The sequence below is a fragment of the Lithobates pipiens genome, unplaced genomic scaffold (assembly GCF_037356315.1).
Source record: "Lithobates pipiens isolate NorthernLeopardFrog02 unplaced genomic scaffold, aLitPip1_a1.2 Scaffold_16, whole genome shotgun sequence".
Taxonomy (NCBI): Eukaryota; Metazoa; Chordata; class Amphibia; order Anura; family Ranidae; genus Lithobates; species Lithobates pipiens.
The window spans coordinates 365,517,764-365,542,447 of NW_027507748.1; the positions used below are offsets into that span (position 1 = coordinate 365,517,764).

At 42.3% G+C, this 24,684-nt stretch overlaps 1 protein-coding gene and 1 long non-coding RNA gene across 15 annotated transcripts in view; one reads left to right on the plus strand and one right to left on the minus strand.

The window, feature by feature from the left end:
* Nucleotides 1-24,684, plus strand: part of MACF1 (microtubule actin crosslinking factor 1) — a 416,995-nt gene that overhangs the window by 58,681 nt on the left and 333,630 nt on the right. The gene's annotated exons all lie outside the window — the stretch shown is intronic.
* Nucleotides 16,270-24,684, minus strand: part of LOC143982920 (uncharacterized) — a 54,073-nt gene continuing 45,658 nt past the window's right edge. For 3 of the 4 annotated variants that reach the window (XR_013274537.1, XR_013274538.1, XR_013274535.1), the window contains one exon: nt 21,708-22,032. This is a non-coding gene — a long non-coding RNA (uncharacterized LOC143982920). Of the gene's footprint in view, nt 17,179-21,707; nt 22,033-24,684 lie in introns of those variants that run through there. The other variant, XR_013274536.1, reaches the window with a different exon arrangement.

Below are 24,684 nucleotides of genomic sequence, written 5' to 3' on the forward strand. Positions count from 1 at the left end.
TACAGGGGTGCGCTGTGTACAGATGTACAGGGGTGCGCTGTGTACAGATGTACAGGGGTGCGCTGTGTACAGATGTACAGGGGTGCGCTGTGTACAGATGTACAGGGGTGCGCTGTGTACAGATGTACAGGGGTGCGCTGTGTACAGATGTACAGGGGTGCGCTGTGTACAGATGTACAGGGGTGCGCTGTGTACAGATGTACAGGGGTGCGCTGTGTACAGATGTACAGGGGTGCGCTGTGTACAGATGTACAGGGGTGCGCTGTGTACAGATGTACAGGGGTGCGCTGTGTACAGATGTACAGGGGTGCGCTGTGTACAGATGTACAGGGGTGCGCTGTGTACAGATGTACAGGGGTGCGCTGTGTACAGATGTACAGGGGTGCGCTGTGTACAGATGTACAGGGGTGCGCTGTGTACAGATGTACAGGGGTGCGCTGTGTACAGATGTACAGGGGTGCGCTGTGTACAGATGTACAGGGGTGCGCTGTGTACAGATGTACAGGGGTGCGCTGTGTACAGATGTACAGGGGTGCGCTGTGTACAGATGTACAGGGGTGCGCTGTGTACAGATGTACAGGGGTGCGCTGTGTACAGATGTACAGGGGTGCGCTGTGTACAGATGTACAGGGGTGCGCTGTGTACAGATGTACAGGGGTGCGCTGTGTACAGATGTACAGGGGTGCGCTGTGTACAGATGTACAGGGGTGCGCTGTGTACAGATGTACAGGGGTGCGCTGTGTACAGATGTACAGGGGTGCGCTGTGTACAGATGTACAGGGGTGCGCTGTGTACAGATGTACAGGGGTGCGCTGTGTACAGATGTACAGGGGTGCGCTGTGTACAGATGTACAGGGGTGCGCTGTGTACAGATGTACAGGGGTGCGCTGTGTACAGATGTACAGGGGTGCGCTGTGTACAGATGTACAGGGGTGCGCTGTGTACAGATGTACAGGGGTGCGCTGTGTACAGATGTACAGGGGTGCGCTGTGTACAGATGTACAGGGGGTGCGCTGTGTACAGGGGGTGCGCTGTGTACAGATGTATGGGGGGGCTGTGTACAGATGTATGGGGGGGGGCTGTGTACAGATGTATGGGGGGGGGCTGTGTACAGATGTATGGGGGGGGGGCTGTGTACAGATGTATGGGGGGGGGGGCTGTGTACAGATGTATGGGGGGGGGGCTGTGTACAGATGTATGGGGGGGGGGGCTGTGTACAGATGTATGGGGGGGGGGGCTGTGTACAGATGTATGGGGGGGGCTGTGTACAGATGTATGGGGGGGGGGGCTGTGTACAGATGTATGGGGGGGGGGCTGTGTACAGATGTATGGGGGGGGGGCTGTGTACAGATGTATGGGGGGGGGGCTGTGTACAGATGTATGGGGGGGGGGCTGTGTACAGATGTATGGGGGGGGGGCTGTGTACAGATGTATGGGGGGGGGGCTGTGTACAGATGTATGGGGGGGGGGCTGTGTACAGATGTATGGGGGGGGGGCTGTGTACAGATGTATGGGGGGGGGGCTGTGTACAGATGTATGGGGGGGGGGCTGTGTACAGATGTATGGGGGGGGGGGCTGTGTACAGATGTATGGGGGGGGGGGCTGTGTACAGATGTATGGGGGGGGGCTGTGTACAGATGTATGGGGGGGGGCTGTGTACAGATGTATGGGGGGGGCTGTGTACAGATGTATGGGGGGGGGGGCTGTGTACAGATGTATGGGGGGGGGGGCTGTGTACAGATGTATGGGGGGGGGGCTGTGTACAGATGTATGGGGGGGGGGGGCTGTGTACAGATGTATGGGGGGGGGGGGCTGTGTACAGATGTATGGGGGGGGGGGCTGTGTACAGATGTATGGGGGGGGGGGCTGTGTACAGATGTATGGGGGGGGGGGCTGTGTACAGGTGTATGGGGGGGGGGGCTGTGTACAGGTGTATGGGGGGGGGGGGGCTGTGTACAGGTGTATGGGGGGGGGCTGTGTACAGATGTACGGGGGGGTGCTGTGTACAGGGGTGTGCTGTTTACAGATGTACTGTTTACTGTGTACAGGGGGCGGGGTTTAGGGGTGCTTCTTTGTTTACGAGTGACAGCAGATAGCAAAAGTGGAGGGTGAGAGCCAGAGGTGGTGGAATGGAGTTCTGTCATGTTCCAGCTGCAAAAATGGGTGCAATGGCCTCATAGCAAGGCCTGGTGGGCTGAATTTGGCCCATAGGCCTTATAGTATATCAGATCGGAGGTAGACAGATGTAAACGGGCACAAGTCTATTTACACCCATCTGCCCATAGGGATGAATGGACGACGGTCTGATCAGATCTGCCTGAAAACAGGTGGACCTGATCAGAAGTCACGTTAAAGGAAATTATACTGTCAGATTGTATATGTAGTGCAAGGCCTATTGCCTGATTGGAAACAAATCAATGAAAAGGTTTGTCCCCATATTATTATATAGGTTTGGTAAATCTACAGGAGACCGTGCTGTTAGGTTGTATAGTGTATGACCAGCGTTAGGCTGTTGGGCTACTTTGACACGGGGCGCTCCTCTCCATTCAACAGGGGATCCATGAGTAGATCCTGTGCTGTAATTGAGGTGAATGGGACGGGTGTCAGTTTTGTGATATTCATGCTGTCCAGTTTTTGTCTGCATTTTGAGAAAAGACTGTGGCGGACCTGTGATGGCTCTATAGGTAGCCAGATGTAAATGGACTTGAGTCTGTTTACATTAGACTACCTTTGACCCATCACGCTTTGGCCCAGAAACTGTAAAGGACACAGCACTTTTCTGTGTTTTTTTTTTTGTTTTTTTTGTTGGACCTGCATGGACTCGAAGGTAGTTGGATATAAACTGAAACAAGTCCACTAACATCCACCTCCCATAGACCTGCATGGAACTTCTAATCTTGTCTGACTGAAACGCTGACAGGGAAACTTGGAAAGCCTGAGTGAAAGGGGCTCAAAACGTCCAAGAAGTACTCTCATTTATAACCAGTGTTGCAATCTGGACCCAGCCACCAGCAGTTACCCAGATCTATAGTGTCGCAGTGCTTTATGTAGCTGTAAATGAATGACTGTAGGTAGGGTGTAACAGGAACACAAGGCAGCATTGGGTGTAACACAGTTTGGGCTCTAACAGGCAAAGGTATAACAAGGGTGTAGCAGCAGCAAGAATAAGGGGTGTAACAGGAACACGCAACATGAAGGTGTATAACGCATGATAAAAGCACCCGTGTTTTGGGTTTATCACTGGCGCAGTGTGACAGGCCCTCATTGCGTTGTGCAGTCCTCTGTTAACAGTATTTGCAGATGTGAAGAGTGGAAAGAGGCACAGCAGCCAGGAAGAGTTAATGATGAATCATGATTGGAATATTTGTAATGTGCAGCCATAACTGGAACAGCTGAATGGTTGCAGCTCTTGGCCTCACGTCAGTAATGTGGATGCTGCAGCCCACTTTTGGGGATTTTCACATTACTCATTGACGTGTTAGTATAACTAATGCGTTTGCATGTGCTAGGGATATTAGACGAGAAACCTATACTAATACTTTGCCAACAATAACTTTTATAGAAGATGATTACTATTAGAAGTTATTCTATTTTTTGGAATACAGTACCACACATTAGTTATGTATAGTGGTGTCTGTTCCATTACCTGCAGGTGTCTGCTAATGATAAAAAATCTTCTTGCAATGTCTCCTTCCCAGTCGCTGGATACTGCCCTGGGCATCTGTCTTCTGATGCTACCAAGGTTAACAAGCTGCTACTAATCACAAAAGTTGTCAGCCACCTGCCCCACTTCTGTTCATTCCACCATTCCTAGAACTCGTCATAATGGAGGAGGAGCTGACTGACATCATCACCATTGCCAATTCACAGAAGGTGATGCATTATGTGATTATAGTAATATGAATGGAGGAGGGAGCAGAAGGGGGCAGCTGGAGCAACTTTTGCGAATTTTAACAGTTTCTGTTAATCTTTACAGCACCACAATGTAACCGATCAGGGCAGTGTGCGGTGGCTGCAGGGATATCTTTTCTTACCAGAAGCAGACATCTGCAGGCAATTCAATACACATTACAGCTTTATAGCAGACCTATATGAAAGTACCACAAAAATGTACTTGCTGTTTAAAGCCGAATTGCAGAGTTACTTTTAGTCTTGCACAGTTGTACAGGCTCTGGACTTGTTGCATTAAGAAATGCATTAGAAGCTGCCGCGAGTCAGAGCCCATCTCTTTTCCTGGTGGGCAGATGCCCAGCATCATCTAGAGCAGGGTTTCTAGGGTTCCTCTAAAGGTTGCTAGGGGTTTCTTGAACTATGAGCAATGTTTGCCTCTTGGATAAGTTCCCACTCACACCATTGGTCTTTTTATCTATCTGTAAGGGGGTCATTCTTCCCAGTGACCTCCAAACTAATGCATCATGAGTTGTAGATATAGTCATTGTTAGCAGGGGTTCCCTGAGACTAGAAAGTGTATTTCATGGGTTCCTTTGTGTTGGAAAAGTTGAGAAAGGCCTTGCTGTACCTGGCCCATCCCTTTCATTCATTGAATCTCAGTTTTTCAGTCCTAGAGGCTCAGCATTACATGTGGGTGTTGTCTAAAGCATTCTGCATATTCAGTGCATTCTTTGTGAGAACAGCCACTCCTCTAGATCAGTGGTTCTCAACCTCAGTCCTCAAGTACCCCCAACAGGCCATGTTTTGGGAATTTCTCTTAGATAAAATAGCTGTCCAAAATACCAGCCATTGACTCTGAATTAAAGCACCCGTGCAAGATAAAGGAAAACCTGCAAACATGGCCTGTGTGAGGTACTTGAGGACTGAGGTCAAGAACCACTGTTCTAGAATGATATTTGCACAACACCTCCCAAGAGCCAGACCACTGCTTGTATCAGGGCTGAGGGCTCTTGGGAGGAACACTGAGGCAGGGTGCAGTGATGTTTATAGGAAGCTATGTAGAGCACCCTTCAGGCCCCTCCCATCAGTCATAATCTCCCTGCATTGCATATAGAAGCACAGAGACCCAATGATGATGTCACTGGGTCTAAAACAAAGTATGCAACAAAAAAAGGTTTTAATTAAAAACATCATTCATGTTGATGAGGCAGGAAAGGAGGAGCTAGTAAATGCAATATATACCATGGGCACATATACTTTTAAATGACAGGTTTTGGTATTTGAGCAGAACAAGACATTGGCCTCATGAACTCATTCTTACAGGAAGGTTCACTGTTAAGGCTGAGTCACTAATTAGCCAGTTCTCTCTGAATAACCCTTTCTAAGAATCTCCATCACAGATCACATGACCAGTGACTAGGCATCACCCACATTACCTTTTTTTTTTAGCGGGCACCTGACAGTGATTAGAAGCCACATGCTACTTGAGGGTTATCTGCTATTACGTTTTGCACTATAGGTCAGCTTTCACTACAATAACAAGTGTGTTTTACTAGCCGAAAAAAAGATGAAATTGTGTAAACCTCATTGGAATAACACATAACATTGTTTCTAATGTAAATATAGTAGCAGCAAGTGACATTTGTAGCTGAGAAGAATGGAATAAGGTTGTTTGGGGTCAGTCACAGCACCCTACATTAGAAAACGTGCAGGTTTATTAAGCTGTGACAGATGTGTGTGAGCTTTATGGAAAATGACTTGGCTCATTATCAGGAGAAGCCTTCAACATGGACTTTGCTCAATCATATATAATGTAACATCTATAAAACAAATGAGAATTCTATAGACTTCCGGATTGGTTTGTATCAGTAATATAACCAGTCTATTAGTCATTGATGATTTAGTCCAGGCGTTACTTTTGTAATTCTTTCTTTTTTGTAACATTCTCACTGCCATAGCCATGTATCATGCCAACCAGTGGCCTGTCTACTAATAAACAAACTTACTCAGTTTTCTCTGTACCATGGAAAAAAAGGAATACATGATTTTCCTAGACCTTGCTGATGCTGTAATGGGCAAAAAGCGCTTTGTGTGAATGTGTCAGTTTCTATAGGTCTGCTCTACATGAATGATTTTTAATCTGAGATTAAAAGATCTTGAAGTGTATACCATTCTACCATGCAAGGCGATTGTGAGATTAATCTCAGAGGTTTAACAAAGGGAAATAGCCTCCAATTGTGTTTTATATACGCGATTAATCATCTGGCCCATTTGAAAATGATTAAATACATGAAGTTTATGCAACATAACGTAATATATTGTATGCTTGCTGTTATCCTTTAGGTTGGTCAGGGGTCTCCTCTGTGTTAGGTTACCTTTGAATCCATTTGATACATTGATGTATTTTTAAGATACAAAAAAATCATTTGTTTTTGGCATTGGTCTATCCATTATAACAAGAGGGAGAAGAAAACAACTTAAAATGTAACAGACTTTCAGCAATCATACAAAACAGCAGGTGAATTCTGCTTATTCTGAGTTTTCTTCGGTTTCACCATTGTTATGCATGTCATTTTGTGCAAGCACTAATACTTCAAACATTTTAGGATTACAAAAGAAAGTGTTAAGGATTTGCCATGTGTGTTTAGGTTGCTGGACAACCCAGACAGAGGTGATGCTATTCATGTAGAATACTGGGAACTAGTCCTGACATCTGAACCAGTGGTCTCTGCTGCTCAGAAACGATCCCAACATTTATTCTGCACCAGTCGTATATAACACCAGTACAACTCTTTGCTTGGGGCAGACAAGACTCCCTGGTATGTCCCAAGTGTAAAATAGAGAATGGAGACCTGTTGCATATGCTATGAAAGTGTTACTAAATCCAGGACCCGCATTCACTATATCTGGTCTCCCACAGTAAATATAAGTTGCTAAATGCCTTTTCTCATCAGCGGTATATAGCAGTCTTGTGGCTTCTATCAGGCTGGGTTCACACTGTTGCGACTTGGATGTGGGTTTCCCTGCATCCAATTCACATAGCAGGAGATTGTGACTGGCTCTCACATCTTCAGTGTCTCCGGTGCGAATTGCACAGGAGTCCTGTGCATCCATTGGTCCATTTTAGGTCCGAATTCAGACAAAAATTCAGGCTGAAATGATGAATGTAGACGCCCCTGACTCCCGCTGTGAGCAGGAGTTTGCTGCAGTGTGAACCCAGCCTAAGTGTCAGCCAAGCACTGTTTAAAGCTCGTAGGAGGCGTTTTCATTCTCCTCTGACTTTTCTATGAGTTTGCAGGACCCCTGAGCATCTGTGTAGACCAGTCATTATGAACCTTGGCACCCCAGATGTTATGGAACTACATTTCCCATGATGCTCATGCACTCTGCAGTATAGTTGAGCATCATGGGAAATGTAGTTCCAAAACATCTGGGGTGCCAAGGTTCACCATCACTGGCCTAGACAGTGCTGATCACATGCACCCTCCCCAAAAAAAGCATGTGCAGAGTTCTTTCAAGGCTCTGTACTATCAGAAGATGGATTGGGGACAGTAGAAGAAGGGGAGGATAAGAGAAGGCAGGATCAAACGGCCTTTTTACACAATATGCAGGATTAACCTCTTGGGTTCCACAGCAAGTATAACGAGCATGATTTAATGCATATACAGACTGATTATCATTTTACTGTTGTGGGTTTAGCAACACTTTATGCTGGTAAGATATTGGAGAGATATATAGTAACTGTCATTGATCAGACCTATACAGTACAAGTTCCATTAGGCCGACTAATATGTCTCTACGGGGCATTGGCTGAGGAGCTGTATACTCCTGCAGTTTATATAGCACTTGCATAGCTCTTGTACCTCACCAGAAAACTAATAGCATAGTACTGGCTTTTACCACATCCTCCTACCTGTCGCAAATTCATGTAGAATCCTTTTTTCTTGCATATAGGTTTTAGTGATTTGTGTTTAGTGCAATGCAACAAGACTTCTGTAAGCTAGGGATTCTGTACATATGTAACAAGCACTTAGTCTTAAAATGTCAAGCTAATGGGCATTTTAAGGATGTATGTGATAAACCAAGAATGTCAAACCGGACTTTTTTTGCACTTTCCATGGTTTGTTCTTTTTCTCTGTGGCCTTTAGCCAGTTTAAGAATTTCTACCTAATGTGGTCCCAGTCTGTTTTTTAGGCTGTTAATTCCAATCTCCGCACAAAACATTTAAAATTGTATGTCTGGCAAAATCGAATTTTAAAACTAGGCAGTACATATTTGAAATATAAGCATATTTCCCTGTATTTGATCTCATTAAATGGTCTGAAAAGGTACAGAAAAATACACGTTGATCTGCCAGTAATGTATTCTGCTCCTAAGTCCTGATGTAGGCTGACAGCACAGAACATTTTGGACTAAAGCTGGCCATAGATGGTGCGACTTTCTTTTCTGCAACCTAGCATTACATTGAGGAATATCGCTAAATTCCCCTATCAGCACAGTCTGTTAATGGGGCAAACCCTCCTCTAGATCTATTGTGTTATCCCAGTGAAGAGGCATAGGGAGCCGTCCCTGCCAGGAAAAAACAGTGATTATTGCTAGCGGCTATAATTTCTGGCAATAACTGAATGAAAAATCTGATATGTTGGTTTGAATCGATTACGTGTAGTCAGCCCTGCTCAGTTTTCCGTTGCTAATCAAAATCACCCACTCCTACATCTCCACAACATGGACAAAAATTCTGTAGTTCATAATAGGAGCTAGGAGGGCTAATTACTTTCCTTGAGATAACACTGGACGTGTGCAGCAGACAGGGAACAGTGCTGAATTTCTGACAGGATCAACTGTGTTTGTTTTTTTTTTCCTTTGAAATTATACAGATACAACAAAATGCTTTTTGGTCCGGTTCACACTGATGTGAATTCTGATGCGATTTTCATCCGTTCCAAATGCATTGATTCACATGTCATGTGAAATAATATTGTTTTCAATGAAGGCTGTTCACGTCAATGCAGTGAGATTCTCTATTGCGGCTAAAAAAAGAAAGGGTTATGTGCGAGTTTTATAGGTGAGAATTTGGCTCATTAGACTTCAGTGGGACCGGATTAAAATTGCAATCCTGTGTTCACATTCTATTGGACAGACATACAATTGCAGCTGTGGCCCAATCCCCTCACGTCAAATTTGCATTAGAATTGCAATCAAAAATTGCACTGTGAATTTGCGCAGCAGTCATACTCATAAATGGCTGTAATTTGTACCACAGCAGTGTGAATAAAGCCTAAATGTTATGTTTGACAACCCGTGGTTGGGTTTTACATACACTTTAATAGCTTGGGAGTTTACTACTCACATCCTGCTCTGACGCCTGTCACTAGACAGGAACTGAAGGGCATAGTGCGGACACCAGGAGAATGCAAAATCTGGTGCAGCTGTGCATGTTAGCCAATCAGCTTCTAACTTCAGCTTGTTTAATTAAAGAAGCTGATTGATTTCTGTGCAGAACTGCGCCAGTTTTTGCACTCTCCAGTTTTAGTAAATTAACCCCACGAGTGTAATTGGTATTTGATTTGCCCCTAGATTAGATAAGCTGATTCCTAAATCTAGCCATACACAGAGCAAGATTTGACTGATTCTTGATGAAGTCCCTGAAATTCACTCAGTGGGTGGCCCTATCAGCACCCTCCTGCTTGAAATCCCTGGATTAAAAAAAATAAAATGACAGAAAATTGTTGGCCAAACAGCACCTGCATCCAAGCAGATGCAAGCACTAATCTGTGTCGGCATACAATAGCCACAACAGGATATTTGTCCATCTGCACTGCTTTAGCATGGATGGAGAATCTGTTAGATTTTTTATTCATGCAGGCTGAAGTGAAAAAAAAAATTGTATGGCACCGCTTAAGAGGGGCTACATTTAACTTTATTGTGTTTGTAATCTTCATTCTTTGTTTAGAAGGATATCTGTCACAAAACACCTGTGGGATTTGGCCAAGAGCAAAGAAGTCTCTCCTAGACCCATATGTCACACATAATTCGAGACGTACTCACTGAGTCATTGTCTGGAACTAACATATATATATATATATATATATATATATATATATATATATATTGTGAGAGTTGGGGGACGGTTGTTTCCTTCAGAGCCTAATCACAAACATGGTTTTCTAAATGACTATTGTTGCTAACATATTGTGATCTTTCACACTGGGCCTCATGTACACTGCTGCTGCTAAATGGATGTTTAGGAGCAATTGGCCATTTGGTTTAACTGGTCCTGAACTCTCCTCTGTTATCTTATAAGTACATGTATACAGGGTCGTTTCTAGACAGAACCCAAAAAAACTGCCTTCAGAAGCTGTTTAGAGGCATTTCAAACGTGGCAACTGTACGTTTACAGGCGTTTTTCATTTTTGGCTATTTTGAAAAAAATAAATAAAAATTTCAATCAAGGGGTTAACTGTGTTACCTAGAGCGTGATTCTAACTGGGGGAGGTGACCGATCAGTGTTCCTATATACTAGGAACACACAATCTGTCTCTGCTCTCCCCTGACAGGACTTGGATCTGTGTGCTTTTATTCTGTGACGAGCAATCGTGGGTGCCTTGCGGTCATCGCAGCTGCCGGGCATGTGCATCACCTCCTGAGGGACGTGGCGGGCCCCTACACTGCCAGGAAGCCAAGGATGTCATATGACGCCTGCCCAGGATGGGAGAGCCCACCTACAGATGTCATATGACTATACATGGGTAATGAAGTGGTTAAAAAAACAAACCTTTACAATCACTTTAAGAATGGCCACCCCCCCCCCCCCCCCCCTTTTTTTTTCAAGGGAACGAAAGTAATTGGACAGTTGAATCAAAAACTGTTTCTAGGCCAGGTGTGGGCTACTCCTTCAGTATTTTTTCCTCAATTAAGCAGCTAAAAGGTCTGGAGTTGATTCTAAAGCCTTGTACACATGATCAGATTTTTGGACGACCGTTTGCCCGTGTTTTGTTGCATGATAGTCTTATTGAAAGTGGAGAGGTTACTCGCCATATGAAAATTCTCGTACGACAGAATACAACTTCAGAAGTGGTGTCATGTTGAATAGTTTTGTATGTATTCTTTTTAGTTTCTGAGCATGCATAGTCTTGCTTTTCACAATTTTTTTCGGGCAAAAACCGTACTAATTAACCACTTGCCACCCAGGGCAATTCTTTTTATCTTGCACGGTATTTGCGCAGCAATTTTTCAAACACATTTTTATTTTATTTTTGGAAATAAAACCGTTTCATTGTTTAAAAAAAACAAAAAAACGTTAACGTTAACCCACTTGTTTTGCATAATGTGAAAGATGAAGTTACGCCGAGTAAATAACAAGCATGTCATGCTTCAAAATTGCACACGCTCGTAGAATGCCACCAATATATGGTACTTAAATCCCCATTGACGATGCTTTAAAAATTTTTACTGGTTATATGTTTTGAGTTACAGAGGCGGTCTAGAGCTAGAATTATCGCCCTCGCTCTAACGCTTGCGGCGATACCTCACGTGTGCTTTGAACATAGTTTTCATATGTGGGCACGACTTATGTATGCATTTGCTTCTGCGTGCAAGCACACGGGGACAGGGGCGCTTACATTTTTTATTTTTTTTTGTTAATTTTACTTATTTTTTTGGGTTTTACGTTTTTTTTTTTATCACTTTTATTCATATTACAAGGAATGTAAACATCCTTTGTAATAGGAATATGGCATGACAGGTCCTCTTCCTAGTGAGATATGGGGTCAATAAGATCCCACATCTCACCTCTAGGCTGGGAAGCCTGAAATGGCGGTGCCATTTGTTTGAATGCAGAGGCTGGGCGTGATGTCATACATTGTGCCCGGCCTCCAAATGATCATAGAGACTACGGCGACTATCTGGTCCTCCAGAAATCTCTACGGTAAACATCTGGGGCCGGTGGGAGGGGGAGGCGTCCCCTCTCGCCACCCGTATGAACAATCAAGCACCTGAACAGCCGCTATGATCCTTCTTGTGGTGTAGGGAATCGTCAGCTGAAAAAGAAATCATCTGAATGATGCCTGTAGCTGCAGGCTCAAGGACGTCATATGATAGCTGACAGGTGGGAAGTGGTTAAACTAAAATCGGATGTTGAGTTCAGGTATGACAAAAATTTTATAGTCTGCATATCCAGCTTTTGTCAGACAAAAAATCTGTAAGCACCATACTAGAGACATACTGTAAGCCCAGATTCAGCCAAATGCAGCAAAGTTGATTGGATGGCGCTTCACAGTACAGATGGACAATGATCCAAAACACACTGCAAAAGCAACCCAGGAGCTTTTGAAGGAAAAGAAGTGGAATATTCTGCATTGGCCGAGTCAATCATCAAACTAAAGGCAGAAAGACCCACAAACAACTGCTGCATTTAGAGCCTGGCAAAGCATCAGAAAGGAGGAAACCCAGTCTTTGGTAATGTCAATGGGTTCCAGACTTCAGGCAGTCATTGTCAGTAAAGGATTCTCCACAAAATATTAAAAATGAACACTTTTTTATTTTATTTATGTTTTAATTAATTTGTCCAATTACATTTGAGCGCCTGATAATGGGGGGACTGTGTATACAAATGGTTGCTGTTCCTAAAATTTGTACTTGATATTTATGTTCAACCCCTTGAATTGAAGTCTGCACTTCAAATTCATTTGGATCGTTTTGTTTCAGTTAAGGCTAAAGTTTTCCTAGTACAGTGTAAATTTACAAAACCTTAGCATGTAAAGCTGTATTATAAATGTCATGGGAACACATAAGTCGGTCATCTCCCAGACTTCAAATTCTTTGTGTCTTTTCAGATCTTCACTGTGTTTATTTTGTCTTCTAGGTGTCTTTATGTTATAATTGTGGCTCAGCTGCTGAGTGTTCAGTGCCAGGCCAGAGGAATGATTTTGTGTAATAATAAAAAGGTGGCACAGTGTAGGGTGTGTTATATTGGCCCGATTAAAGAATGTTCTGTTTCCAGTTGTGACAACAGCTGTAGGGTTTGGCAAGGATGTGGAAGGATTGTCAGTCACTGTGTGATTTGTGGTGCCAGGAAAGGAACTATTGTGCTCAGTATACCAGCAGAGGAGAAACATTCTTCATTCTTTCTGATATGTTTTTATAAGGAGAGTCTGAGACAGGTATTTCTTTAGAATTAGTTTGCTTCTTAATTGGTATTTGAACGGTACTATTTTATTCCCTCATGGTATTTGAAAGCAATGTAGATAAGCAACTTTTCGCACAGTACCTAATGATATAAATTATGGCATTCAAAAGAAGTTGTCAGCCTTGGCTCTTGAAGCTTAAAGTGTGTCTGACTTGGAAGGTGTGGCAGAGCAGTAAAGGTGTGTCTTCCCCCCCAGGACAGACGCTGAGAGGGGTAAACCAGGTGTGTCCCGACACTTCCTTCCTAGATCTTCCTAATCTGTCAAAGAACTATAATATGCGGGGGGACTGCAATGATTTTCATCAGATGCTGACTAAGTCTGATCAAATCGGAATGCAGAATCCCCAGGCCTTATGTGCCTGAAGAACAGCAGTGGCTGGAACACGATGTTACTAGGAAACCTAATCAGTTTTATTTGGATGCATAGCTAGAGGCAGTGGAAAAAGTGTGTGTGTATGTATGTATGTGTGTGTGTATATATAACATTACACATACAAATTACCCTCAACTTCTTTAGCAATACAGCGGTCTTCTTGGAGGTGGGTTTGGGGTCGTTATCATGTTGGAATACTGCCCTACGGCCCAGTCTCCAAGGGGAGTGGATCATGCTTTGCTTCAGTATGTCACAGTACATGTTGACATTCATTGTTCCCTCTATGAACTGTATCTCCCCAGTACCGGCAGCACTCGTGCAGCCCCAGACCATGACACTCCCACCACCATGCTTGACTGTAGGCAAGACACACTTGTCTTTGTACTCCTTACCTGGTTGCCGCCACGCACATTTGACAACATCTGAACCAAATACGTTTAACTTGGTCTCATCAAACCACAGGACATGGTTCCAGTAATCCATGTCCTTAGTCTGCTGGTCTTCAGCAAACTGTTTGCAGGCTTTCTTGTGCATTATCTTTAGAAGAGGCTTCCTTCTGGGATGAACAGCCATGCAGACCAATTTGATGCAGTATGTGGCATATGATCTGAGCACTGACGGGCGGACCCCCCACCCCTTCAACCTCTGCAGCAATGCTGGAAGCACTCATACGTCTATTTCCCAAAGACATCCTCTGGATATTACGCTGAGCATATGCACTCAACTTCTTTGATCTACCATGGCGAGGCCTGTTCTGAGTGGAACCTGTCGTGGTAAACCGCTGTATGGTCTTGGCCACCGTGCTGCAGTTCAGTTTCAGGGTCTTGGCAATCTTCTTTTAGCCCAGGCCAGTGATGGTGAACCTTGGCACCCCAGATGTTTTGGAACTACATTTCCCATGATGCTCGACTACACTGCAGAGTGCATGAGCATCATGGAATGTAGTTCCAAAACATCTGGGGTGCCAAAGTTCCCCATCGCTATCCTAGGCCATATTTTTAGAGCAACAGTTTTTTTTTGTTTTTTTTTTCAGATCCTCCTAGTTCTTTGCCATGAGGTGTCATGTTGAACTTCCAGTGACCAGTATGAGAAAGTGAGAGGGATAACCTCAAATTTAACACACCTGCTCCCCATTCACACCTGAGTCCTTGTAACACTGAGTCACATGACATTGGGCGGGGAAAATGGCTAATTGGGCCCAATTTGGATATTTTCACTTAGGGGTGTACTCACTTTTGTTGAGAACGGTTTAGACATCAATGGCTGTGTGTTGAGTTATTTTCAGGGGGCAGCAAATTTACACTGTTATACAAGCTGTACACTCACTACTTTACATTGTATCAAAGTGTAATTTCTTCGGTGTTGTCTAGGGGTGCAATGGATCAAAAAACTCAAGGATCGGATCGTTCCTCTGATCAGAGTCACGGATCGGATCATTTTTTGGATCAGCAAAAAAGAAAAGGCAAATCTTGTTACACCCACCGGAGTTTTCGATTTCAGTTAAATTCAACACAAAACTGAGTTTATATGCTTACCGTAAATACAGTATTTGTGTTAAAATTTTAAAAGCAGCAGCAAACCTGCTAATGTGACAGAACACCTCTGATTTTCACATTTAACTATTAGCAACTATGTAAGGTCAGCAGGTTTGCTGCTGCTTTTAAAATGTTAATCTAAACAGTCCGGATTTACAAATACTGTATTTAAGCATATAAGCTCCGTTTTGTGTTGAATTTAACTGAAATCTAAAAATCCGGTGGGTGTAACAAGATGTCGGCTTGCCCCCTTCTCACTATCGTTACTGTGCAGGAGTGTGGGGTGTAGCAAGATGGCAGGGACGAAACGTTACTTCCTGGCGAGACCTCGGACGACCGGTTTACCAAGATGGGCGCTGCTCCGGAGCTAGGCCGAAGCCGCGGCTTTTCCTAAGCCACGCTCCGTGGATTGCGTGGTATGCCGATCCGAACTGGCTGACCCGTTCGGACCACGGATCTGTGACGATCCATTGCACCCCTAGTGTTGTCACATGAAAAGATATAATAAAATATTTACAAAAATTTATTTACAAAAATACCCATAGCAGCCTGATAAGTCCACTCCTTCAGTTTATGTAGTGTCAATCCCCAAGGTAACTATACATACATTTCTCTCAAGTGTATTCCCCCCCCCCCCCCCCCCCCAACTTCCAGAAAGCAGGATATTTTCAGAGCTGGGAACCTAAGGTTAAAGTCACCCAATAGTGACTGATAAAAATTAAATTGTAGAGTCGCACTGCAGCATCGTAGCATTTGTAAATGATTTTGTAGAGCTTTGGTAATGCTTTTAACTTATTGTGACAGTAGAGTTACTGTGACTTTGCTTGTCTTGTCCTTTTTGGCATATAGCTGTTGATGTGCACATTGCAATTCTGCAGTTCTGTCAGTCATTCCCTGTTTACTCTATTACAGAAGCATTATTCTTCAAACATATTGACTTCCTACAAAGATAGACACATTTTGTAGATTTGCCCATCAAACTCTAGCCAGTTCAACAGGGACTGAGCAAATTTTGATCCATCTATGGGCTGTTCCTGTTTGAGTTGATCTAATGATGGACTTCTCTTGAACAGGACTGTTTTGGTTCAATCAGTGCTTGGAGCCAATTGGCGTAAGTGCTAAACATTGTCTTCTGACAGAAGTCCTGTTGTCAGAACACAATAGCACAGTGGGGAGGATTTATTCATCCACTTTGAATGTGTGGATGGGGGAATCCGGCTGGCCTCATTAGAAAAATAACAACCCAAAATGATACATCTATGGGACTTTAAATGAAGCACATAGGTGACTAGTACAATTTTATTGAAAATCGATATAGTAATATATAATAGTAATCATAAAAAAACAACATATAATATCCAATACAATATTGGAAATTGGTATAGTAATATATAATAGTAATCATAAAAAACGCAACATATAATATCCAATACAATTCATAAAGATCAATATACCGTATTTATCAGTGTATAGCGCACTCCCCCCCCTTAAAATCAGGGGGAAATCATGGGTACGTGTTATACCCCGATCCCCGCTGTCTGTGAGGGCAAGAGAAGTGCCACCAACATTGACTGAGCCAAGCCGAGTGTGCTAGGCTTGGCTCGGTTCGGCTCCGCTCAGTTACTCCCAGTAACCACCATTGGACTGGTGTTGTGTCCATCGTAATGGCGAGGCCAAGGGGAGGGACGGGGCGTGACTGCGAGCAGAGCCGAGTACACAGTACACTTGGTATGTGTCGGCGGCGCTCCTATTGACCTCAGAGACAGCGGGGAGGAGCCTAGAGGAGCCGAATACACAACATCTGTGTATCTCAGCGGCGCTAAATTTAAAAACCTGTCCTGCTGCAATTTTGGCCGAGGCTGCAGATGGACAGTGTGCAAGGCTACAGATGGATGCTGATAAGGCTGCATTGATGGGCATTTAAAATGTAGCTTTTTTTTTTTTTCTTTAAACTTCTCTCCTAAACTTGGGGTGTGTGTTATACATGGTACATACAATGAGGGCATTTGGCCACATGATTGTAAACAATTGGTATTGCATGATACATATACTAAAAAATATATATCCAGTAAAAACATTTAATACATGAGGCATATAATAATAGCTCTATGCATTTTGTGGATTGATACACTCTTCAGGAGCATGCACGTGAGTTGGATAAATGTAATTTGATAAATTCTAGTGGTCTGACCCTGCCAAGGACAAAAGGGTATGTAAATATACTAAAAAATAAAACTGTATAGACTCCACTCTCTAAAGTATTTACAAAATATACCTGCACGATAGGAGTATGGCACTAAGAGCCAGAGATCCCCTTAGGGCATCAGTAGCGGGAGCTGAGGACACTGGTTTATGTACCACTCTGGTTTTTAGGGTTCTGTGCACTAGTTTCAGGTAAATTGTCACTTTTATCAGCAGTTCTTATTGGCACATTTTAGGTTGATTCTCATCTCTTCTGCTTGGTGATTTTATCTCTTATTTTCAATTATTTCAACACTTCTCACACATACTAGCTTGGACCTCACTGATACCCTTCACTTTCCCCTTGTTCTATCCTTTACCGAGTATAAGACATATATTGCACATTGTAATTAAATATATAATTTTTCTGTAGCACCCTTTTTGATGGCTCCAGCACTCATGGTTACTTTTGACTATTTCAACTTTGGAGGTTGCCCTCCCTAGATGTCAACCTTGCTGGGCCATAGGCCTTCCATGTTGCCTCAGATGCCCTAAGGCAGTGATGGCGAACCTTGGCACTCCAGATGTTTTGGAACTACATTTCCCATGATGCTCAACTACACTGCAGAGTGCACGAGCATCATGGGAAATGTAGTTCCAAAACATCTGGGGTGCCAAGGTTCGCCATCACCGCCCTAAGGGGATCTCTGGCTTTTAGTGCCATACTCCTGCAGGTATATTTTGTAAATAATGTTCCTTTTAACAAGTGACGCTAAATAAAGTATATATTTTTACCACTAAATCCTATAAAACTATATCACTAAAATTAAACATATTTCATTAAGTGTTTAGTGATACAAATAAAATTAAATAAATAAATATCTCGTGACAAAATAAATAAATAACCTACAAATAAGGAATTAAATAAATCTATGAAATGAAATCACCCTGCGACCAAGTGATTAACCACACCATCCAATAAATCATACACAAACCCACTTCCTCCGGGAATGTTACAATTCTCAAAACGCTACCCAATGTACATAAAATGTTACAAAGTCCATAAATCTTCAAAACGTGCTTCACATAACAAATAGAAGTAGTGAAAAATGATGATCAGTGTCTCTCGGACTGGAAGGCAGCGCCCATCTACATTCTTTCACCACACCACTGTGAAAAGTGATTCCTCTCCCCTCATGTGAATAAACTCGCCGACTATATATGCCTCCCACTTTCGTGTTCGCTTTTACCCTTTTTGTAGGGTTGTAAGCTGGAATGTATAATCCTTCACTTCAAAAGCTGGCTTTCTTGGCGGTTTCATATAAGTGTTCTCATGCAACATAAAAAAAAATTGCTCCCATAGCGTGATAGCGTTTAAAAAGTTTTTTAATCACACATCAAAAAACTCCTATCAAATTGCACTCACATTTTAAAACTTGTAACCACACCAAATATGAAGCCACACCACACTTTTACACAGCTGGTTGCCGAAGTATTAATGGTCACAGCGGACCCAGGACATGCTGGGTTTGTTAAGCAATCTCTCACCGCTCCTTTGTTTCACCGTCACCTTGGTAAGGATAAATGTAGGATGTTCAACGCCCCATGCATGTCTTATTCGCCTAGTAGCCACGCCCCGACATGTTTTGTCATTCAATTGACTTAATCAAAGGAACATTATGCACATTTTATAATTTTTAAAGTGGCGACTTAGAGGTGAGGGTGTTTTCAGCGCAGTGGTAATACACAGGTGACGGGGATAGTGAGTGTATTATTGATTTACATATTTTGTAAATACTTTAGAGAGTGGAGTCTATACAGTTTTTTATTTTTTAGTGTACTTGCTGCATACCTTTTTTTTTTTTTTTTTTTTTTTTTTTTTCTCTCCTTTTTCAGACCACTAGAATTTATCTCCATCATATTACATTTATCCAACTCGCATGCATGCTCCTGAAGAGTGGATCAATCCACAAAATGCATAGAGCTATAATATGCCGTGTTCACATGCATTGTGTGTTTTTACTGGATATATACTTTTTAGTATATGTATTATGTGATACCAATTGCTTGCAATCATGTGGCCAAATGCCCTAATTGTAGGTACATTGCTCTTTATGAATTGCATTTGATATTTTATATGTTGTTTTTTTTATAATTACTATTATATATTACCAAAGTTAATTTAGATAGGAATGGAGGCAACCAACCTTACCAGGTCATAGCCTCATTTAAAGTCCCAAGTGTTCTTCCCCCCTTTTTTTTTTATTTTATTTTTTTATAGCTGGTAAGGTGGAGGAAAGACACCAGTCCATTCATTCAGTGTAGCCTGAGAGAGTGTGTGTCTGTTTTTTTTTTTTATTTATTTTTTATTGTTTTATTAAGAAACACTTCTAAAAGTTTTGAATTTATCTCCACTAACGCCACCAACTGTGGAAGGGAGTTCCACATCCTTGCTGCCATTACCCTTGCACAGTTTAGGATTCAACTGCTTCTCATCGAACTTCATTGTATGGCTGCTTGTTGTTTTTTTTTTTTTTCTTCTTTTTTTTTTTTAAAGCAGCATTGAATTCTGGAAAATCCATCCATCTTCAGAACTGTGACATGTACTTCCCTCACTGGACACTTTTTTTTTTTTTTCTCCCTTGATTATTTTTGGTTGCCAGATTTTTTTTCTACCTTTTGATTGGCCAGCAGGACATGGCATCATCCTATGCATGCACATAGGCTTCAGTCATTTCGGAATGTCCTGGAAATGCACTTTGTGCTGCGCAGCTCAGTGTACAAAAATTAGAAGACTGCAAACGGGCAGGAAAGTGTGACTAGCATGTTTTTTCTGCACTAAAGAGCTGCATGCTTACAGTTTTAAAAATTTTAGATTTCCTTCCACTCTAAACTTTTAGTTGTGGCTGGAGTGACTCTTCAAGTTTAAGCTTTGGTACTCCATACATTTTTTAGATTCTAATAACAATAGTACTTGGTGAATAATTGCTGTTTTATTGCTCAAAAGATAAGTTCATCTTTTCAGGGAAAAATAGTAAATACACATATTTTTACAATTAAAAAAAAAAGTGCATTTATTATTTTTCCCCACAGGAGACTGCAAAGCATTATACTCACGATCAGTGGCTCACGGGTGCCCCGTCCGGCTTCTTCACATCCTCCCTCAAGCATGAATGGACTGTGAATGTGCTGATCAGTATGCTCGTGGTCCATCTAAACTACCAATTTGTCTGCTGCAGTGGCAGACAGGACTTGTAGTCTATTCATTCATACCTGTGAATGAATGACATGGCTGTGTGGGTGGAGCCCTGCACTGCCACACAGATTTTCAAATGTGACGGTGGGTGTGGGGCAGAAGAAAGAACACCCGCCTGCTGTCACAGAGAATGTGGGGGGGGGGGGGGGGGTGCTGTTTGAACATGTTACGTGTTACACCCTAAATACCGGTGTAACATGTTCCAAAGGTGAACTTCGCCTTTAATCTACCACAAATACCATAGATGACAAATTGTCTTCTCTGTTTTAGGCTTGTGTAGACAAACTTTAGGCTCAAATGCATTGGCATTACCACTTGAATGCATGTGTTTACTATGTTTGAACTACAGCATAGTGATGGTAGTCGTTTCCCAAAAAACTGACAGTTAAAGTAAACTATACATTTCATGGTTAGTTAACTGTGAAGACCGTATTCAACGTGACATGTTTGGTGTGTGTGTGAAGAACCTTTAACAGAGAGCAATATGTGAATACTTTTTTGTTAATGGTTTCCTGTTGGTCCTCTGCATGTCATTAACAGGCTGTCTTCCTAATGTCAATTACAGTACACTAGGGAATTGGTAAATGAATAGATGTTCCTTCTTCCAGTTGAAGAATGCTTACTTTGGGAAATCTGAAATACGGATTTCAGTTGTCAAGTAGACGGTTTCCCAGTATGGGGTCAGCTTCTCTTCTACACAAGGACGTCACTGGATTTTATAGGCTTGTATTTTGGGTAGGTGGCGTTATTGTTGTATGAGGCTCAGCAGAATCCCCAGACATGCTTCAGGGAATGGTCACTTCCTGCTAATCAGAAAATAGAACCCATGTGAGGAAACTACTGTACACAGGAAAGGAAGTTACTGGGATTAGTGTACATTTGGCTCACTGTCAAATCAAAATATATTGCAAACAAGTCGGCTGTCTGAGAAGCCATTATTAAGCAAGAGTAAAGGACAAATTTGGCCTACAGCTAACCTTGCGTTTAAATGTGAAGGCTGACCATACAGAGACAGAGATATTGTGTCAGCTATATCAGGAGAGTTATGAGGATCCTCTTCTATTACTAATTATGGAGCCAGGAATTCAAGCGATTTTTTTTTTTTTTTTTTTTTTTTTTTCCTTCTCTCTCCCTTTAAAGCATAAGTTGCACAGTTCATGGACAATTGCTGACAATGTTCCGATTGGATCTATTGGCAGCAGAAAAAAACCTAAAAAAAAAAAACGATATAAATAAAAAAAATAATAAATATATATAATATATTTTATGCTGGTTTAAACCAGAACTCCGGGCAAACGCTTTTTAAGAAGAATCTACTTTCATCTTTTAAACTGCTTTACTTGACAAAATATATTTTTTTAATTTTGTACAGTCACTCCTGTGAATCATACTTTTTTTCTAGATCTCCTCCCTGTGAGTGTGACACCGCTGTTTAGAGCCTTTACTTACACAGCTTCCTAGTTACCTGTCATCACATTGGTGATGTCCTCCCGATTATTCTCCTCTATCTAAACATCTTCCTCTCCAGAGATGACATCATTGTGTGATAAAAAGATCACGATTGCTCACAGTAGAAACCTTCCACTCCCAGTCTGATTTCCAGTGTGTTCTGTGGGAACAAAACTACAGATTGTATTATTTACAAAAAAAAAAATGGTTTTGGATGAATTTATCACTGTAATAAGAGGCATTTTTAATATCCGCCTGAAATGTTGCTTGTAATTCTAACAGCCACTTTGCTATTGGTGCACAGTTTGATTTACCCGTATCTAGATATTTTTAAATGAATTATGTTTAAAGAGAAACTGTTAACATTTTCCCCTCCCTCCATTTTGGACAGCCAGAGATGACTTCAAGGCTTCAGACGCCTTTCTTATTGCTGATATGAGCCCTTACTAAATCTGTTGGAAACCTTCAATAATGTACACCTCAACTTGTAGTGGCTAACAAATGGAAGCTTCTGGAAAATGTGTACAGAGAGTCATCTTAGGTTTCTGTTAGTATATTGGCAGTATTTGGCCACTGCATATATGTTTCTTTGAGATGATTTATAGGAGCCTAATATCTGAATTTTGTACTATTGTGTGGCGAATCATACTGCATGTTCATCAACATTACCGGATCTAATTTTTCTAAAGACACAAGTTTTTTATTTTTATTTTTACTTTTTACAAATCATAAAAAAAAAAAAAAAGAGCCTGGATCCTCCTCTTCTAGGGGCCCCTCTTCACTGCTCCTGGCCCTGCTTTTCTATCGAGTGCCCCCACAGCAATGTGGACACCCGAGCTCCGTGTGTCTATTTAGACTCGGAGCTGCCATCCGGCCACGCCCCATCTCTCTTCTGATTGGCTAACTGTCTTTGAGAGCCGCTTGAGCCAATGGCACCACTGCTGTGTCTCAGCCAATCGGGAGGGAGAGTCAGGGACAGCCTAGAGACCGCTGGACAGAGATGGGGCTCAGGTCAATATTGGGGGGTGCTGCGGAGGCTGCTACACACACAAGGCTTTTTATCTTGATGCATAGAATGGATTAAGATGATAAATCTGCTTTACAACTTCTTTAATGCATTACCTGCATTAAGGTAAAACGCCTTTTTACTGTCTGTTTTCTTCCCCGCCTGCCCCTAAATACTTGAGTCCTGTATCAACCCAGCCCTGTGCCATTCTGCATCAGTGTTTTTTTTTTTTTTTTCTTCTTCTCCTCCTCCCTGGTCTCACAGGGCAGACTGATAGCAGTGGGAGCCATTGGCTCCTGCTGCTGTCAATCAAATCCAGTAATGAGGGAGCAGGAGGCGGGGCACAGTCACAATATGTGCGTCTATAGACACACAGAGCCCAGCTCTGAAATGAGCCTATGTGTCTACTCTCATAGCAAGCAACCTTTTATGGGGGTATGCGAAAGAAGGAAACAAACACTATACTAAAAGAAATCTAAAGGCTGCTCTTCCTAATCCACCTCCAAAAATGCTAATTGCCTCTAACTGACGTCTCTGTCTTCAAGTCCCCATAACAGAACACACATGCAGTGGTCAGAACTCCTAGCCTGAATACTTTTTTGGGTCAGTGACTCGAGTTATTGAAGCCAGAACAAGTAGTATTAGAGACTGGTCAACCAGAAAGAGGTCACACATGGTGCCTTCCCATATTTCTCAGGACTGGATTCCTTTAAACCTCCCCGGTAAAATATGTTTTTTTTAACCTTTTTGTCCGCTGTTGTGATTTATTGAGTTTTACATTTATTTTAGAGATGTCTCTGAGACTTTGTAGTTCATAGCCAGTTGACTGATAACCTTCATTGAAAATGGATCAAGACCTAGTCACTTAGTAAAAGGACAAGTATGTAGTCTCAGCAAAATAGTTGACTAGTTGGTGTTAATGGTTAGACATGGGTCTTCATTCTGCCAGTGTGAACTTTGGGTAGTTTTCTGTTTCTGTAGAAAGTGATACAAGTCTAGATTTATAGCTCGTGTTTATAAAAGCATGAACTTTCAACTTCTACCTGAAATCCTTTCACTTTCCAGAATAGTCCATGGCAGAATGGGACATTCAATCTATGTAGTCAGTTGCTGGTTAATCTACTAGCATGCTGTGCACCATGCAGACTCCATGACGATTGTTTCCCAAGTAAGGTTTAACTTCCAATGCTGCTAGGCAAGCAGGCTAAATACTCAGAAACCAACCCCTGGTGTTAATGATTAAAGGAATTTAAGCCAAAACATAACAGAGTGTGTCTGGTCAGTGAGATCAGCTGAGGAAGGCAAGCCTAGTGCGTAATGAGATTTTCAGGAAGTGCAGACATCACGCAGTCATATGTGCATGAGAATTTATTCCTGGTTGATTTAGTCTCCAAGAATATCAGTTTCGTATCCGATTTGGTTGAAAGCAAAACATTTCTCTTAATGTAGTTTACTGTGTGCAATGGAAGCCTAACGCCAAACCGATAAGGTTCACTTGAAAAGGGCTGTGTCCTTTTTGTGCAGCAGTATTATAATGTGATAGAACAAAGCTACTCTGAGTAATAGATGTCTGTCATCCAGTAACTGCTATACTCTTGACAATTTTCTACCTTTTACCACTTTGTTCTTTATTTACATTGCAAACATCGGTTGTGCCACTGGTCAAAGTACATGCTACTTTTCATGATTGTAGAATACATGTGGTCTCATGCACACTACAACTGTCAAATACCCGTTTTAATATATATATATTTTTTTTCTCCTGCCCCTCTGTTAGCCAATGTGTCCATGCATACATAGGCATTT